This window comes from Condylostylus longicornis, unplaced genomic scaffold, assembly GCF_029603195.1.
Source record: "Condylostylus longicornis isolate FDR11 unplaced genomic scaffold, ASM2960319v2 ptg000150l, whole genome shotgun sequence".
In the NCBI taxonomy this organism is placed as follows: Eukaryota; Metazoa; Arthropoda; class Insecta; order Diptera; family Dolichopodidae; genus Condylostylus; species Condylostylus longicornis.
This window is the reverse complement of record NW_026578118.1, coordinates 1,468,979-1,489,407: the sequence shown is the minus strand read 5'-3', so window position 1 is coordinate 1,489,407 and position 20,429 is coordinate 1,468,979.

Here is a 20,429-nt window from a genome sequence, read left to right as displayed (position 1 = left end):
AGCTGTCACCTGTCACCTGTCACCTGTCACCTGTCACCTGTCACCTGTCGCATGTCACCTGTCACCTGACATCTGTCACTGTCCCCTGTCACCTGTCACCTGTATTCTGTCACCTGTCATCTGTCACCTGTCACCTGTCACCTGTCACCGGTCACCTGTCACCTGTCACCTGTCAACTGTCACCTCTCACCTGTCACCTGTCACCTGTCACCTGTCACCTGTCACCTGTCACCTGTCACCTGTCACCTGTCACCTGTCACCTGACACCTGTCACTGTCCCCTGTCACCTGTCACCTGTCACCTCTCACCTGTCAGCTGTCACCTGTCACCTGTCACCTGTCACCTGTCACCTGTCGCATGTCACCTGTCACCTGACATCTGTCACTGTCCCCTGTCACCTGTCACCTGTCACCGGTCACCTGTCACCTGTCACCTGTCAACTGTCACCTCTCACCTGTCACCTGTCACCTGTCACCTGTCACCTGTCACCTGTCACCTGTCACCTGTCACCTGTCACCTGTCACCTGTCACCTGACACCTGTCACTGTCCCCTGTCACCTGTCACCTGTCACCTGTCACTTGTCACCTGTCACCTGTCACCTGTCACCTGTCACCTGTCATCTGTCAACTGTCATCTGTCAACTGTCACCTGTCACCTGTCACCTGACACCTGTCACTGTCCCCTGTCAGCTGTCACCTGTCACCTGTCACCGGTCACCTGTCACCTGTCACCTGTCACCTGTCAGCTGTCATCTGTCATCTGTCATCTGTCACCTGTCACCTGTCACCTGTCATCTGTCATCTGTCATCTGTCATCTGTCATCTGTCATCTGTCATCTGTCATCTGTCATCTATCATCTGTCATCTGTCATCTGTCATCTGTCTTTGTCATCTGTCATCTGTCATCTGTCATCTGTCATCTGACATCTGTCACCTGTCATCTGTCATATGTCATATGTCACCTGTTATCTGTCATCTATCATCTGTCAGCTGTCATCTGTCATCTGTTATCTGTCATCTGTCATTTGTCATCTGTCATCTGTCATCTGTCATCTGTCATCTGTCATCTGTCATCTGTCATCTGTCATCTGTCATCTTTCATCTGTCATCTGTCATCTGTCATCTGTCATCTGTCATCTGTCATCTGACATTTGTCATCCGTCATCTGTCATTTGTCATCTATTATCTGTCATCTGTCATTTGTCACCTGTCATCTGCCATGTGTCATCTGGCATCTGTCATCTATCATTTGTCATCCGTCATCTGTCATCTATCATCTGTCATTTGCCATTTGTCATCTGTCATCTGTCATTTGTCATCTGTCACATGTCATCTGTCATCTGTCATTTGTCATCTGTCATCTGTGATCTGTCATCTGTCATCTGTCATCTGTCATCTGTCATCTGTCATCTGTCATCTGTCATCTGTCATCTGTCATCTGTCATCTGTCATCTGTCATCTGTCATCTGTCATCTGTCATCTGTCATCTGTCATCTGTCATCTGTCATCTGTCATCTGTCATCTGTCATCTGTCATCTGTCATCTGTCATCTGTCATCTGTCATCTGTCATCTGTCTTTGTCATCTGTCATCTGTCATCTGTCATCTGTCATCTGTCATCTGTCATCTGTCATCTGTCTTTGTCATCTGTCATCTGTCATCTGTCATCTGTTATCTGTCATCTGTAATTTTTCACATGTCAACTGTCATCTGTCATCTGTCATCTGTCATCTCTAATTTGTCATCTGTCATCTGTCATCTGACGTCTGCCGTCTGTAGTCTGTCATCTGTCATTTGTCATTTTTCATCTGTCATGTGTCATCTGTCATCTGTCATCTGACATCTGTCACCTGTCATCTGTCATCTGTCATCTGTCATCTGTCATCTGTCATCTGTCATCTGTCATCTGTCATCTGTCATCTGTCATCTGTCATCTGTCATCTGTCATCTGTCATCTGTCATCTGTCATCTGTCATTTGTCATCTGTCATCTATCATCTGTCATATGTCATATGTCACCTGTTATCTGTCATCTATCATCTGTCAGCTGTCATCTGTCATCTGTCATCTGTCATGTGTCATCTGTCATCTGTCATCTGTCATCTGTCATCTGTCATCTGTCATCTGTCATCTGTCATCTGTCATCTGTCATCTGTCATCTGTCATCTGTCATCTGTCATCTGTCATCTGTCATCTGTCATCTGTCATCTGTCATCTGTCATCTGTCATCTGTCATCTGTCATCTGTCATCTGTCATCTGTCATCTGTCATCTGTCATCTGTCATCTGTCATCTGTCATCTGTCATCTGTCATCTGTCATCTGTCATCTGTCATCTGTCATCTGTCATCTGTCATCTGTCATCTGTCATCTGTCATCTGTCATCCGTCATCTGTCATTTGTCATCTGTCATCTGCCAGGCGTCATCTGTCATCTGTCATCTGTCATCTGTCATCTGTCATTTGTCATCTGTCATCTGTCACATGTCATCTGTCATCTGTCATTTGTCATCTGTCATCTGTCATCTGTCATCTGTCATCTGTCATCTGTCATCTGTCATCTGTCATCTGTCATCTGTCATCTGTCATCTGTCATCTGTCATCTGTCATCTGTTATCTGTCATCTGTCATCTGTCATCTGTCATCTGTCATCTGTCATCTGTCATCTGTCATCTGTCATCTGTCATCTGTCATCTGTCATCCGTCATCTGTCATTTGCCATCTGTCATCTGCCAGGTGTCATCTGTCATCTGTCATCTGTCATTTGTCATCTGTCATCTGTCATCTGTCATCTGTCTTTGTCATCTGTCATCTGTCATCTGTCATCTGTTATCTGTCATCTGTAATTTTTCACATGTCAACTGTCATCTGTCATCTGTCATCTGTCATCTCTAATTTGTCATCTGTCATCTGTCATCTGACGTCTGCCGTCTGTAGTCTGTCATCTGTCATTTGTCATTTTTCATCTGTCATGTGTCATCTGTCATCTGTCATCTGACATCTGTCACCTGTCATCTGTCATCTGTCATCTGTCATCTGTCATCTGTCATCTGTCATCTGTCATCTGTCATCTGTCATCTGTCATCTGTCATCTGTCATCTGTCATCTGTCATCTGTCATCTGTCATCTGTCATCTGTCATCTGTCATCTGTCATTTGTCATCTGTCATCTGTCATTTGTCATCTGTCATCTGTCATCTGTCATCTGTCATCTGTCATTTGTCATCTGTCATCTGTCATCTGTCATCTGTCATCTGTCATCTGTCATCTGTCATCTGTCATCTGTCATCTGTCATCTGTCATCTGTCATCTGTCATCTGTCATCTGTCATCTGTCATCTGTCATTTGTCATCTGTCATCTGTCATCTGTCATCTGTCATCTGTCATCTGTCATCTGTCATCTGTCATCTGTCATCTGTCATCCGTCATCTGTCATTTGCCATCTGTCATCTGTCATCCGTCATCTGTCATTTGCCATCTGTCATCTGCCAGGTGGCATCTGTCATCTGTCATCTGTCATCTGTCATCTGTCATCTGTCATCTGTCATCTGTCATCTGTCATCTGTCATCTGTCATCTGACATCTGTCACCTGTCATCTGTCACCTGTCACCTATCACCTCTCACCTGTCAGCTGTCACCTGTCACCTGTCACCTGTCACCTGTCACCTGTCACCTGTCGCATGTCACCTGTCACCTGACATCTGTCACTGTCCCCTGTCACCTGTCACCTGTATTCTGTCACCTGTCATCTGTCACCTGTCACCTGTCACCTGTCACCGGTCACCTGTCACCTGTCACCTGTCAACTGTCACCTCTCACCTGTCACCTGTCACCTGTCACCTGTCACCTGTCACCTGTCACCTGTCACCTGTCACCTGTCACCTGTCACCTGTCACCTGTCACCTGTCACCTGTCACCTGACACCTGTCACTGTCCCCTGTCACCTGTCACCTGTCACCTCTCACCTGTCAGCTGTCACCTGTCACCTGTCACCTGTCACCTGTCACCTGTCGCATGTCACCTGTCACCTGACATCTGTCACTGTCCCCTGTCACCTGTCACCTGTCACCGGTCACCTGTCACCTGTCACCTGTCAACTGTCACCTCTCACCTGTCACCTGTCACCTGTCACCTGTCACCTGTCACCTGTCACCTGTCACCTGTCACCTGTCACCTGACACCTGTCACTGTCCCCTGTCACCTGTCACCTGTCACCTGTCACTTGTCACCTGTCACCTGTCACCTGTCACCTGTCACCTGTCATCTGTCAACTGTCACCTGTCACCTGTCACCTGACACCTGTCACTGTCCCCTGTCAGCTGTCACCTGTCACCTGTCACCGGTCACCTGTCACCTGTCACCTGTCACCTGTCAGCTGTCACCTGTCACCTGTCACCTGTCACCTGTCATCTGTCATCTGTCATCTGTCATCTGTCATCTGTCATCTGTCATCTGTCATCTGTCATCTATCATCTGTCATCTGTCATCTGTCATCTGTCTTTGTCATATGTCATCTGTCATCTGTCATCTGTTATCTGTCATCTGTAATTTTTCACATGTCAACTGTCATCTGTCATCTGTCATCTGTCATCTGTCATTTTTCATCTGTCATGTGTCATCTGTCATCTGTCATCTGACATCTGACATCTGTCACCTGTCATCTGTCACCTGTCATCTGTCATCTGTCATCTGTCATCTGTCATCTGTCATCTGTCATCTGTCATCTGTCATCTGTCATCTGTCATCTGTCATCTGTCATCTGTCATCTGTCATCTGTCATCTGTCATCTGTCATCTGTCATCTGTCTTTGTCATCTGTCATCTGTCATCTGTCATCTGTAATTTTTCACATGTCATCTGTCATCTGTCATCTGTCATCCGTCATCTGCCATTTGTCATCTGTCATCTGCCAGGTGTCATCTGTCATCTGTCATCTGTCATCTGTTATCTGTCATCTGTCATCTGTCATCTGTCATTTGTCATCTGTCATCTGTCATCTGTCATATGTCATCTGTCATCTGTCATCTGTCATCTGTCATCTTTCATCTGTCATCTGTCATCTGTCATCTGTCATCTGTCATCTGTCATCTGTCATCTGTCATCTGTCATCTGACATTTGTCATCCGTCATCTGTCATCTGTCATCTGTCATCTATTATCTGTCATCTGTCATTTGTCACCTGTCATCTGCCATGTGTCATCTGGCATCTGTCATCTATCATTTGTCATCTGTCATCTGTCATCTATCATCTGTCATCTGTCATTTGCCATTTGTCATCTGTCATCTGTCATTTGTCATCTGTCACATGTCATCTGTCATCTGTCATTTGTCATCTGTCATCTGTGGTCTGTCATCTGTCATTTGTCATCTGTCATCTGTCATCTGTCATCTGTCATCTGTCATCTGTCATCTGTCATCTGTCATCTGTCATCTGTCATCTGTCATCTGTCATCTGTCATCTGTCATCTGTCATCTGTCATCTGTCATCTGTCATCTGTCATCTGTCATCTGTCATCTGTCATCTGTCATCTGTCTTTGTCATCTGTCATCTGTCATCTGTCATCTGTAATTTTTCACATGTCAACTGTCATCTGTCATCTGTCATCTGTCATCTCTAATTTGTCATCTGTCATCTGTCATCTGACGTCTGCCGTCTGTAGTCTGTCATCTGTCATTTGTCATTTTTCATCTGTCATGTGTCATCTGTCATCTGTCATCTGTCATCTGACATCTGTCACCTGTCATCTGTCATCTGTCATCTGTCATCTGTCATCTGTCATCTGTCATCTGTCATCTGTCATCTGTCATCTGTCATCTGTCATCTGTCATCTGTCATCTGTCATCTGTCATCTGTCATCTGTCATCTGTCATCTGTCATCTGTCATCTTGCATCTGTCATATGTCATATGTCACCTGTTATCTGTCATCTATCATCTGTCAGCTGTCATCTGTCATCTGTTATCTGTCATCTGTCATCTGTCATTTGTCATCTGTCATCTGTCATCTGTCATCTGTCATCTGTCATCTGTCATCTGTCATCTGTCATCTGTCATCTGTTATCTTTCATCTGTCATCTGTCATCTGTCATCTGTCATCTGTCATCTGTCATCTGTCATCTGACATTTGTCATCCGTCATCTGTCATCTGTCATCTGTCATCTATTATCTGTCATCTGTCATTTGTCACCTGTCATCTGCCATGTGTCATCTGGCATCTGTCATCTATCATTTGTCATCTGTCATCTGTCATCTATCATCTGTCATCTGTCATTTGCCATTTGTCATCTGTCATCTGTCATTTGTCATCTGTCACATGTCATCTGTCATCTGTCATTTGTCATCTGTCATCTGTGATCTGTCATCTGTCATCTGTCATCTGTCATCTGTCATCTGTCATCTGTCATCTGTCATCTGTCATCTGTCATCTGTCATCTGTCATCTGTCATCTGTCATCTGTCATCTGTCATCTGTCATCTGTCATCTGTCATCTGTCATCTGTCATCTGTCATCTGTCATCTGTCATCTGTCATCTGTCATCTGTCATCTGTCATCTGTCATCTGTCATCTGTCATCTGTCATCTGTCTTTGTCATCTGTCATCTGTCATCTGTCATCTGTCATCTGTCATCTGTCATCTGTCTTTGTCATCTGTCATCTGTCATCTGTCATCTGTTATCTGTCATCTGTAATTTTTCACATGTCAACTGTCATCTGTCATCTGTCATCTGTCATCTCTAATTTGTCATCTGTCATCTGTCATCTGACGTCTGCCGTCTGTAGTCTGTCATCTGTCATTTGTCATTTTTCATCTGTCATGTGTCATCTGTCATCTGTCATCTGTCATCTGACATCTGTCACCTGTCATCTGTCATCTGTCATCTGTCATCTGTCATCTGTCATCTGTCATCTGTCATCTGTCATCTGTCATCTGTCATCTGTCATCTGTCATCTGTCATTTGTCATCTGTCATCTTGCATCTGTCATATGTCATATGTCACCTCTTATCTGTCATCTATCATCTGTCAGCTGTCATCTGTCATCTGTCATCTGTCATCTGTCATCTGTCATCTGTCATCTGTCATCTGTCATCTGTCATCTGTCATCTGTCATCGGTCATCTGTCATCTGTCATCTGTCATCTGTCATCTGTCATCTGTCATCTGTCATCTGTCATCTGTCATCTGTCATCTGTCATCTGTCATCTGTCATCCGTCATCTGTCATCTGTCATCTGTCATCTGTTATCTGTCATCTGTCATCTGTCATCTGTCATCTGTCATCTGTCATCTGTCATCTGTCATCTGTCATCTGTCATCTGTCATCTGTCATCTGTCATCTGTCATCTGTCATCTGTCATCTGTCATCTGTCATCTGTCATCTGTCATCTGTCATCTGTCATCCGTCATCTGTCATTTGTCATCTGTCATATGCCAGGCGTCATCTGTCATCTGTCATCTGTCATCTGTCATTTGTCATCTGTCATCTGTCATCTGTCATCTGTCATTTGTCATCTGTCATCTGTCATCTGTCATCTGTCATCTGTCATCTGTCATCTGTCATCTGTCATCTGTCATCTGTCATCTGTCATCTGTCATCTGTCATCTGTCATCTGTCATCTGTTATCTGTCATCTGTCATCTGTCATCTGTCATCTGTCATCTGTCATCTGTCATCTGTCATCTGTCATCTGTCATCTGTCATCCGTCATCTGTCATTTGCCATCTGTCATCTGCCAGGTGTCATCTGTCATCTGTCATCTGTCATCTGTCATTTGTCATCTGTCATCTGTCATCTGTCATCTGTCATCTGTCATCTGTCATTTGTCATCTGTCATCTGTCATCTGTCATCTGTCATCTGTCATCTGTCATCTGTCATCTGTCATCTGTCATCTGTCATCTGTCATCTGTCATCTGTCATCTGTCATCCGTCATCTGTCATTTGCCATCTGTCATCTGTCATCCGTCATCTGTCATTTGCCATCTGTCATCTGCCAGGTGGCATCTGTCATCTGTCATCTGTCATCTGTCATCTGTCATCTGTCATCTGTCATCTGTCATCTGTCATCTGTCATCTGTCATCTTTCATCTGTCATCTGTCATCTGTCATCTGTCATCTGTCATCTGTCATCTGTCATCTGTCATCTGTCATCTCTCATCTGTCATCTGCCAGGTGTCATCTGTCATCTGTCATCTGTCATCTCTCATCTGTCACCTGTCATCTGTCATCTGTCATCTGTCATCTGTCATCCGTCATCTGTCATTTGCCATCTGTCATCTGCCAGGTGTCATCTGTCATCTGTCATCTGTCATCTGTCATCTGTCATCTGTCATCTGTCATCTTTCATCTGTCATCTGTCATCTGTCATCTGTCATCTGTCATCTGTCATCTGTCATCTGTCATCTGTCATCTGTCATTTGTCATCCGTCATCTGTCATCTGTCATCTGTCATCTGACATCTGACATCTGTCACCTGTCATCTGTCACCTGTCATCTGTCATCTGACATCTGTCATCTGTCATCTGTCATCTGTCATCTGTCATCTATCATCTGTCATCTGTCATCTGTCATCTGTCTTTGTCATATGTCATCTGTCATCTGTCATCTGTTATCTGTCATCTGTAATTTTTCACATGTCAACTGTCATGTGTCATCTGTCATCTGTCGTCTGTAATTTGTCATCTGTCATCTGTCATCTGTCATCTGTCATCTGTTATCTGTTATCTGTCATCTGTCATCTGTCATCTGTCATCTGTCATCTGTCATCTGTCATCTGTCATCTGTCATCTGTCATCTGTCATCTGTCATCTGTCATCTGTCATCTGTCATCTGTCATCTGTCATCTGTCATCTGTCATCTGTCATCTGTCATCTGTCATCTGTCATCTGTCATCTGTCATCCGTCATCCGTCATCTGTCATTTGTCATCTGTCATCTGCCAGGTGTCATCTGTCATCTGTCATCTGTTATCTGTTATCTGTCATCTGTCATCTGTCATCTGTCATTTGTCATCTGTCATCTGTCATCTGTCATCTGTCATCTGTCATCTGTCATCTGTCATCTGTCATCTGTCATCTGTCATCTGTCATCTGTCATCTGTCATCTTTCATCTGTCATCTGTCATCTGTCATCTGTCATCTGTCATCTGACATTTGTCATCCGTCATCTGTCACCTGTCATCTGTCATCTACTATCTGTCATTTGTCACCTGTCATCTGCCATGTGTCATCTGGCATCTGTCATCTATCATTTGTCATCTGTCATCTGTCATCTGTCATCTGTCATCTGTCATCTGTCATCTTGCATCTGTCATATGTCATATGTCACCTGTTATCTGTCATCTATCATCTGTCAGCTGTCATCTGTCATTTGTCATCTGTCATCTGTCATCTGTCATCTGTCATCTGTCATCTGTCATTTGTCATCTGTCATCTGTCATCTGTCATCTGTCATCTGTCATCTGTCATCTGTCATCTGTCATCTGTCATCTGTCATCTGTCATCTGTCATCTGTCATCTGTCATCTGTCATCTGTCATCTGTCATCTGTCATCTGTCATCTGTCATCTGTCATCTGTCATCTGTCATCTGTCATCTGTCATCTGTCATCTGTCATCTGTCATCTGTCATCTGTCATCTGTCATCTGTCATCTGTCATCTGTCATCTGTCATCTGTCATCTGTCATCTGTCATCTGTCATCTGTCATCTGTCATCCGTCATCTGTCATTTGTCATCTGTCATCTGCCAGGCGTCATCTGTCATCTGTCATCTGTCATCTGTCATCTGTCATTTGTCATCTGTCATCTGTCATCTGTCACATGTCATCTGTCATCTGTCATCTGTCATTTGTCATCTGTCATCTGTCATCTGTCATCTGTCATCTGTCATTTGTCATCTGTCATCTGTCATCTGTCATCTGTCATCTGTCATCTGTCATCTGTCATTTGTCATCTGTCATCTGTCATCTGTCATCTGTCATCTGTCATCTGTCATCTGTCATCTGTCATCTGTCATCTGTCATCTGTCATCTGTCATCTGTCATCTGTCATCTGTCATCTTTCATCTGTCATCTGTCATCTGTCATCTGTCATCTGTCATCTGTCACCTGTCATCTGTCATCTACTATCTGTCATTTGTCACCTGTCATCTGCCATGTGTCATCTGGCATCTGTCATCTATCATTTGTCATCTGTCATCTGTCATCTGTCATCTGTCATCTGTCATCTGTCATCTTGCATCTGTCATATGTCATATGTCACCTGTTATCTGTCATCTATCATCTGTCAGCTGTCATCTGTCATTTGTCATCTGTCATCTGTCATCTGTCATCTGTCATCTGTCATCTGTCATTTGTCATCTGTCATCTGTCATCTGTAATTTGTCATTTGTCATCTGTCATCTGTGATCTGTCATCTGTCATCTGTCATCTGTCATCTGTCATCTGTCATCTGTCATCTGTCATTTGTCATCTGTCATCTGTCATTTGTCATCTGTCATCTGTCATCTGTCATTTGTCATCTGTCATCTGTCATTTGTCATCTGTCACATGTCATCTGTCATCTGTCATTTGTCATCTGTCATCTGTGATCTGTCATCTGTCATCAGTCATCTGTCATTTGTCATCTGTCATCTGCCAGGTGTCATCTGTCATCTGTCATCTGTCATCTGTCATCTGTCATATTTCATCTGTCATCTGTCATCTGTCATCTGTCATCTGTCATCTGTCATCCGTCATCTGTCATTTGTCATCTGTCATATGACATCTGTCGTCTGTTATCTGTCATCTGTCATCTGTCATCTGTCATTTGTCATCCGTCATCTGTCCTCTGTCATCCTTCATCTATTATCTGTCATCTGTCATTTGTCATCTGTCATCTGCCATGTGTCATCTGGCATTTGTCATCTATTTATTGTCATCTGTCATCTGTCATCTATCATCTGTCATCTGTCATCTGTCATCTGTCATCTGTCATTTGTCATCTGTCATCTGTCATCTGTCATCTGTCATCTGTCATCTGTCATCTGTCATCTGTCATCTGTAATTTGTCATCTGTCATCTGTCATCTGTCATCCGTCATCTGTCATCTATCAACAGTCATGTGTCATCAGTCTTTTGTCATCTGTCATCTGATGTCTGTCTTCTGTAGTCTGTCATCTGTCATCTGTCATCTGTCATCTGTCATCTCTCAAATGTCATCTGTCATCAGTCATCTGTCATTTGTCATCTGTCATCTGCCAGGTGTCATCTGTCATCTGTCATCTGTCATTTGGCATCTGTCATCTGTCATCTGTCATCAGTCTTTTGTCATCTGTCATCTGATGTCTGTCTTCTGTAGTCTGTCATCTGTCATCTGTCATCTGTCATTTGTCATCTGTCATTTGTCATCTGTCATCTGTCATTTGTCATCTGTCACATGTCATCTGTCATCTGTCATTTGTCATTTGTCATCTGTCATCTGTCATCTGTCATCTCTCATCTGTCATCTGTCATCAGTCATCTGTCATTTGTCATCTGTCATCTGCCAGGTGTCATCTGTCATCTGTCATCTGTCATCTGTGATCTGTCATCTGTCATCTGTCATTTGTCATCAGTCTTTTGTCATCTGTCATCTGATGTCTGTCTTCTGTAGTCTGTCATCTGTCATCTGTCATCTGTCATCTGTCATCTGTCATCTGTCATCTGTCATCTGTCATTTGTCATCTGTCATCTGTCATTTGTCATCTGTCACATGTCATCTGTCATTTGTCATCTGTCATCTGTGATCTGTCATCTGTCATCTGTCATCTGTCATCTGTCATCTGTCATCTGTCATCTGTCATCTGTCATCTGTCATCTGTCATCTGTCATCTGTCATCTGTCATCTGTCATCTGTCATCTGTCATTTGTCATTTGTCATCTGTCATCTGTGATCTGTCATCTGTCATCTGTCATCTGTCATCTGTCATCTGTCATCTGTCATCTGTCATCTGTCATCTGTAATTTGTCATTTGTCATCTGTCATCTGTGATCTGTCATCTGTCATCTGTCATCTGTCATCTGTCATCTGTCATCTGTCATCTGTCATCTGTCATCTGTCATTTGTCATCTGTCATCTGTCATCTGTCATCTGTCATTTGTCATCTGTCATCTGTCATTTGTCATCTGTCACATGTCATCTGTCATCTGTCATTTGTCATCTGTCATCTGTAATTTGTCATCTGTCATCAGTCATCTGTCATTTGTCATCTGTCATCTGCCAGGTGTCATCTGTCATCTGTCATCTGTCATATTTCATCTGTCATCTGTCATCTGTCATCTGTCATCCGTCATTTGTCATTTGTCATCTGTCATATGACATCTGTCGTCTGTTATCTGTCATCTGTCATCTGTCATCTGTCATTTGTCATCCGTCATCTGTCCTCTGTCATCTGTCATCTATTATCTGTCATCTGTCATTTGTCATCTGTCATCTGCCATGTGTCATCTGGCATTTGTCATCTATTTATTGTCATCTGTCATCTGTCATCTATCATCTGTCATTTGTCATTTGTCATCTGTCATCTGTGATCTGTCATCTGTCATCTGTCATCTGTCATCTGTCATCTGTCATCTGTCATCTGTCATCTGTAATTTGTCATCTGTCATCTGTCATCTGTGATCTGTCATCTGTCATCTGTCATCTGTCATCTGTCATCTGTCATCTGTCATTTGTCATCTGTCATATGACATCTGTCGTCTGTTATCTGTCATCTGTCATCTGTCATCTGTCATTTGTCATCCGTCATCTGTCCTCCGTCATCTGTCATCTATTATCTGTCATCTGTCATTTGTCATCTGTCATCTGCCATGTGTCATCTGGCATTTGTCATCTATTTATTGTCATCTGTCATCTGTCATCTATCATCTGTCATCTGTCATCTGTCATCTGTCATCTGTCATCTGTCATCTGTCATCTGTCATCTGTCATCTGTCATCTGTCATCTGTCAGCTGTCATCTGTCATCTGTCATCTGTCATCTGTCATCTGTCATCTGTCATATTTCATCTGTCATCTGTCATCTGTCATCTGTCATCTGTCATCTGTCATCTGTCATCTGTCATCTGTCATCTGTCATCTGTCATCTGTCATCTGTCATCTGTCATCTGTCATCTGTCATCTGTCATCTGTCATCTGTCATCTGTCATCTGTCATCTGTCATCTGTCATCTGTCATCTGTCATATGTCATCTGTCATCTGTCATCTGTCATCTGTCATCTGTCATCTGTCATCTGTCATCTGTCATCTGTCATCTGTCATCTGTCATCTGTCATCTGTCATATGTCATCTGTCATCTGTCATCTGTCATCCGTCATCTGTCATTTGTCATCTGTCATCTGCCAGGTGTCATCTGTCATCTGTCATCTGTCATCTGTCATCTGTCATCTGTCATCTGTCATCTGTCATCTGTCATTTGTCATCTGTCATCTTTGATCTGTCATCTGTCATCTGTCATCTGTCATCTGTCATCTGTCATCTGTCATCTGTCATCTGTCATCTGTCATCTGTCATCTGTCATCTGTCATCTGTCATCTGTCATCTGTCATCTGTCATCTGTCATCTGTCATATGACATCTGTCATCTGTCATCTGTCATCCGTCATCTGTCATTTGTCATCTGTCATCTGACAGGTGTCATCTGTCATCTGTCATCTCTCATCTGTCATCTGTCATGTGTCATCTGTCTGTCGTCTGTCATCTGTCATCTCTCATCTGTCATCTGTCATCTGTCATCTGTCATTTGTCATCCGTCATCTGTCCTCTGTCATCTGTCATCTATTATCTGTCATCTGTCATTTGTCATCTGTCATCTGCCATGTGTCATCTGGCATTTGTCATCTATTTATTGTCATCTGTCATCTGTCATCTGTCATCTATCATCTGTCATTTGTCATCCGTCATCTGTCCTCTGTCATCTGTCATCTATTATCTGTCATCTGTCATCTGTCATCTGTCATCTGTCATCTGTCATCTGTCATCTGTCATCTGTCATCTGTCATCTGTCATCTGTCATCTGTCATCTGTCATCTGTCATCTGTCATCTGTCATTTGTCATCTGTCATCTGTGATCTGTGATCTGTCATCTGTCATCTGTCATCTGTCATCTGTCATCTGTCATCTGTCATCTGTCATCTGTCATCTGTCATCTGTCATCCGTCATCTGTCATTTGTCATCTGTCATCTGCCAGGTGTCATCTGTCATCTGTCATCTCTCATCTGTCATCTGTCATGTGTCATCTGTCTGTCGTCTGTCATCTGTCATCTCTCATCTGTCATCTGTCATCTGTCATCTGTCATTTGTCATCCGTCATCTGTCCTCTGTCATCTGTCATCTATTATCTGTCATCTGTCATTTGTCATCTGTCATCTGTCATCTGTCATCTGTCATCTGTCATCTGTCATCTGTCATCTGTCATCTGTCATCTGTCATCTGTCACCTGTCATCTGTCATCTGTCATCTGTCATTTGTCATCTGTCATCTGTGATCTGTGATCTGTCATCTGTCATCTGTCATCTGTCATCTGTCATCTGTCATCTGTCATCTGTCATCTGTCATCTGTCATCTGTCATCCGTCATCTGTCATTTGTCATCTGTCATCTGCCAGGTGTCATCTGTCATCTGTCATCTCTCATCTGTCATCTGTCATGTGTCATCTGTCTGTCGTCTGTCATCTGTCATCTCTCATCTGTCATCTGTCATCTGTCATCTGTCATTTGTCATCCGTCATCTGTCCTCTGTCATCTGTCATCTATTATCTGTCATCTGTCATCTGTCATCTGTCATCTGTCATCTGTCATCTGTCATCTGTCATCTGTCATCTGTCATCTGTCATCTGTCATCTGTCATCTGTCATCTGTCATCTGTCATCTGTCATCTGTCATTTGTCATCTGTCATCTGTGATCTGTGATCTGTGATCTGTCATCTGTCATCTGTCATCTGTCATCTGTCATCTGTCATCTGTCATCTGTCATCTGTCATCTGTCATCTGTCATCTGTCATCTGTCATCTGTCATCTGTCATTTGTCATCTGTCATCTCTCATCTGTCATCTGTCATGTGTCATCTGTCATATGACATCTGTCGTCTGTCGTCTGTCATCTGTCATCTGTCATCTGTCATCTGTCATTTGTCATCCGTCATCTGTCATCTGTCATTTGTCATCTGTCATCTTGCATCTGTCATCTGTCATCTGTAAATTGTCATCTGTCATTTGTCATCCGTCATCTGTCATCTGTCATCTGTCATCTGTCATCTGTCATCTATTATCTGTCATCTGTCATTTGTCATCTGTCATCTGTCACATGTCATCTGTCATTTGTCATCTGTCATCTGTCATCTGTGATCTGTCATCTGTCATCTGTCATCTGTCATCTGTCATCTGTCATCTGTTATCTGTCATCTGTCATCTGTCATCTGTCATCTGTCATCTGTCATCTGTCATCTGTCATCTGTCATCTGTCATATGTCATATGTCACCTGTCGTCTATCATCTGTCAGCTGTCATCTGTCATCTGTCATCTGTCATCTGTCATCTGTCATTTGTCATCCGTCATCTGTCATCTGTCATCTATTATCTGTCATCTGTCATCTGTCATCTGTCATCTGTCATCTGTCATCTGTCATTTGTCATCCGTCATCTGTCATCTGTCATCTATTATCTGTCATCTGTCATTTGTCATCTGTCATCTGCCATGTGTCATCTGGCATCTGTCATCTATCATTTGTCATCTGTCATCTGTCATCTGTCATCTGTCATCTGTCATCTGTCATCTGTCATCTGTCATCTGTCATCTGTCATCTGTCATCTGTCATCTGTCATCTGTCATCTGTCATCTGTCATCTGTCATATGTCATATGTCACCTGTCGTCTATCATCTGTCAGCTGTCATCTGTCATCTGTCATCTGTCATCTGTCATCTGTCATCTGTCATCTGTCATCTGTCATCTGTCATCTGTCATCTGTCATATGACATCTGTCGTCTGTCGTCTGTCATCTGTCATCTGTCATCTGTCATCTGTCATCTGTCATCTGTCATCTGTCATCTGTCATCTGTCATCTGTCATCTGTCATCTGTCATCTGTCATCTGTCATCTGTCATCTGTCATATGTCATATGTCACCTGTCATCTATCATCTGTCATCAGTCATCTGTCATGTTTCATCTGTCATCTGTCATCTTTCATCTGTCATCTGTCATCTGTCATCTGTCATCTGTCATATGTCATATGTCACCTGTCATCTATCATCTGTCAGCTGTCATCTGTCATCTGTCATCTGTCATCTGTCATCTGTCATCTGTCATCTGTCATCTGTCATCTGTCATCTGTCATATGTCATATGACATCTGTCGTCTGTCGTCTGTCATCTGTCATCTGTCATCTGTCATCTGTCATCTGTCATTTGTCATCCGTCATCTGTCATCTGTCATCTGTCATCTGTCATCTATCATCCGTCATCTGTCATCTGTCATCTGTCATCTGTCATCTGTCATCTGTCATCTGTCATCTGTCATCTGTCATCTGTCATCTGTCATCTGTCATCTGTCATCTGTCATCTGTCATCTGTCATCTGTCATCTCTCATCTGTCATCTGTCATCTGTCATATGACATCTGTCGCCTGTCGTCTGTCATCTGTCATCTGTCATCTGTCATCTGTCATCTGTCATTTGTCATCCGTCATCTGTCATCTGTCATCTGTCATCTGTCATCTATTATCTGTCATCTGTCATTTGTCATCTGTCATCTGCCATGTGTCATCTGGCATCTGTCATCTATCATTTGTCATCTGTCATCTGTCATCTGTCATCTGTCATCTGTCATCTGTCATCTGTCATCTGTTATCTGTCATCTGTCATCTGTCATCTGTCATCTGTCATCTGTCATCTGTCATCTGTCATCTGTCATCTGTCATCTGTCATCTGTCATCTGTCATCTGTCATCTGTCATCTGTCATCTGTCATCTGTCATCTGTCATCTGTCATCTGTCATCTGTCATCTGTCATCTGTCATCTGTCATCTGTCATCTGTCATCTGTCATCTGTCATGCGTCATCTGTCATTTGTCATCTGTCATCTGCCAGGTGTCATCTGTCATCTGTCATCTGTCATCTGTCATCTGTCATCTGTCATTTGTCATCTGTCATCTGTCATCTGTCATCTGTCATCTGTCATTTGTCATCTGTCATCTGTCATCTGTCATCTGTCATCTGTCATCTGTCATCTGTCATCTGTCATCTGTCATCTGTCATCTGTCATCTGTCATCTGTCATCTGTCATCTGTCATCTGTCATCTGTCATCTGTCATCTGTCATCTGTCATCTGTCATCTGTCATCTGTCATCTGTCATCTGTCATCTGTCATCTGTCATCTGTCATCTGTCATCTGTCATCTGTCATCCGTCATCTGTCATTTGCCATCTGTCATCTGCCAGGTGTCATCTGTCATCTGTCATCTGTCATTTGTCATCTGTCATCTGTCATCTGTCATCTGTCATCTGTCATCTGTCATCTGTCATCTGTCATCTGTCATCTGTCATCTGTCATCTGTCATCTGTCATCTGTCATGCGTCATCTGTCATTTGTCATCTGTCATCTGCCAGGTGTCATCTGTCATCTGTCATCTGTCATCTGTCATCTGTCATCTGTCATCTGTCATTTGTCATCTGTCATCTGTCATCTGTCATCTGTCATCTGTCATTTGTCATCTGTCATCTGTCATCTGTCATCTGTCATGTGTCATCCGTCATCTGTCATTTGCCATCTGTCATCTGCCAGGTGTCATCTGTCATCTGTCATCTGTCATCTGTCATTTGTCATCTGTCATCTGTCATCTGTCATCTGTCATTTGTCATTTGTCATCTGTCATCTGTGATCTGTCATCTGTCATCTGTCATCTGTCATCTGTCATCTGTCATCTGTAATTTGTCATTTGTCATCTGTCATCTGTGATCTGTCATCTGTCATCTGTCATCTGTCATCTGTCATCTGTCATCTGTCATCTGTCATCTGTCATCTGTCATCTGTCATCTGTCATCTGTCATTTGTCATCTGTCATCTGTCATCTGTCATTTGTCATCTGTCATCTGTCATTTGTCATCTGTCACATGTCATCTGTCATCTGTCATTTGTCATCTGTCATCTGTGATCTGTCATCTGTCATCAGTCATCTGTCATTTGTCATCTGTCATCTGCCAGGTGTCATCTGTCATCTGTCATCTGTCATCTGTCATCTGTCATATTTCATCTGTCATCTGTCATCTGTCATCTGTCATCTGTCATCCGTCATCTGTCATTTGTCATCTGTCATATGACATCTGTCGTCTGTTATCTGTCATCTGTCATCTGTCATCTGTCATTTGTCATCCGTCATCTGTCCTCTGTCATCTGTCATCTATTATCTGTCATCTGTCATTTGTCATCTGTCATCTGCCATGTGTCATCTGGCATTTGTCATCTATTTATTGTCATCTGTCATCTGTCATCTATCATCTGTCATCTGTCATCTGTCATCTGTCATCTGTCATTTGTCATCTGTCATCTGTCATCTGTCATCTGTCATCTGTCATCTGTCATCTGTCATCTGTCATCTGTAATTTGTCATCTGTCATCTGTCATCTGTCATCCGTCATCTGTCATCTATCAACAGTCATGTGTCATCAGTCTTTTGTCATCTGTCATCTGATGTCTGTCTTCTGTAGTCTGTCATCTGTCATCTGTCATCTGTCATCTGTCATCTCTCAAATGTCATCTGTCATCAGTCATCTGTCATTTGTCATCTGTCATCTGCCAGGTGTCATCTGTCATCTGTCATCTGTCATCTGTCATTTGGCATCTGTCATCTGTCATCTGTCATCAGTCTTTTGTCATCTGTCATCTGATGTCTGTCTTCTGTAGTCTGTCATCTGTCATCTGTCATCTGTCATCTGTCATCTGTCATTTGTCATCTGTCATCTGTCATTTGTCATCTGTCACATGTCATCTGTCATCTGTCATTTGTCATTTGTCATCTGTCATCTGTCATCTGTCATCTCTCATCTGTCATCTGTCATCAGTCATCTGTCATTTGTCATCTGTCATCTGCCAGGTGTCATCTGTCATCTGTCATCTGTCATCTGTGATCTGTCATCTGTCATCTGTCATTTGTCATCAGTCTTTTGTCATCTGTCATCTGATGTCTGTCTTCTGTAGTCTGTCATCTGTCATCTGTCATCTGTCATCTGTCATCTGTCATCTGTCATCTGTCATCTGTCATCTGTCATCTGTCATTTGTCATCTGTCATCTGTGATCTGTCATCTGTCATCTGTCATCTGTCATCTGTCATCTGTCATCTGTCATCTGTCATCTGTCATCTGTAATTTGTCATTTGTCATCTGTCATCTGTGATCTGTCATCTGTCATCTGTCATCTGTCATCTGTCATCTGTCATCTGTCATCTGTCATCTGTCATTTGTCATCTGTCATCTGTCATCTGTCATTTGTCATCTGTCATCTGTCATTTGTCATCTGTCACATGTCATCTGTCATCTGTCATTTGTCATCTGTCATCTGTGATCTGTCATCTGTCATCAGTCATCTGTCATTTGTCATCTGTCATCTGCCAGGTGTCATCTGTCATCTGTCATCTGTCATCTGTCATCTGTCATATTTCATCTGTCATCTGTCATCTGTCATCTGTCATCCGTCATCTGTCATTTGTCATCTGTCATATGACATCTGTCGTCTGTTATCTGTCATCTGTCATCTGTCATCTGTCATTTGTCATCCGTCATCTGTCCTCTGTCATCTGTCATCTATTATCTGTCATCTGTCATTTGTCATCTGTCATCTGCCATGTGTCATCTGGCATTTGTCATCTATTTATTGTCATCTGTCATCTGTCATCTATCATCTGTCATTTGTCATTTGTCATCTGTCATCTGTGATCTGTCATCTGTCATCTGTCATCTGTCATCTGTCATCTGTCATCTGTCATCTGTCATCTGTAATTTGTCATCTGTCATCTGTCATCTGTGATCTGTCATCTGTCATCTGTCATCTGTCATCTGTCATCTGTCATCTGTCATCTGTCATCTGTCATCTGTCATCTGTCATCTGTCATTTGTCATCTGTCATCTGTCATCTGTCATTTGTCATCTGTCATCTGTCATTTGTCATCTGTCACATGTCATCTGTCATCTGTCATTTGTAATCTGTCATCTGTGATCTGTCATCTGTCATCAGTCATCTGTCATTTGTCATCTGTCATCTGCCAGGTGTCATCTGTCATCTGTCATCTGTCATCTGTCATATTTCATCTGTCATCTGTCATCTGTCATCTGTCATCCGTCATCTGTCATTTGTCATCTGTCATATGACATCTGTCGTCTGTTATCTGTCATCTGTCATCTGTCATCTGTCATTTGTCATCCGTCATCTGTCCTCCGTCATCT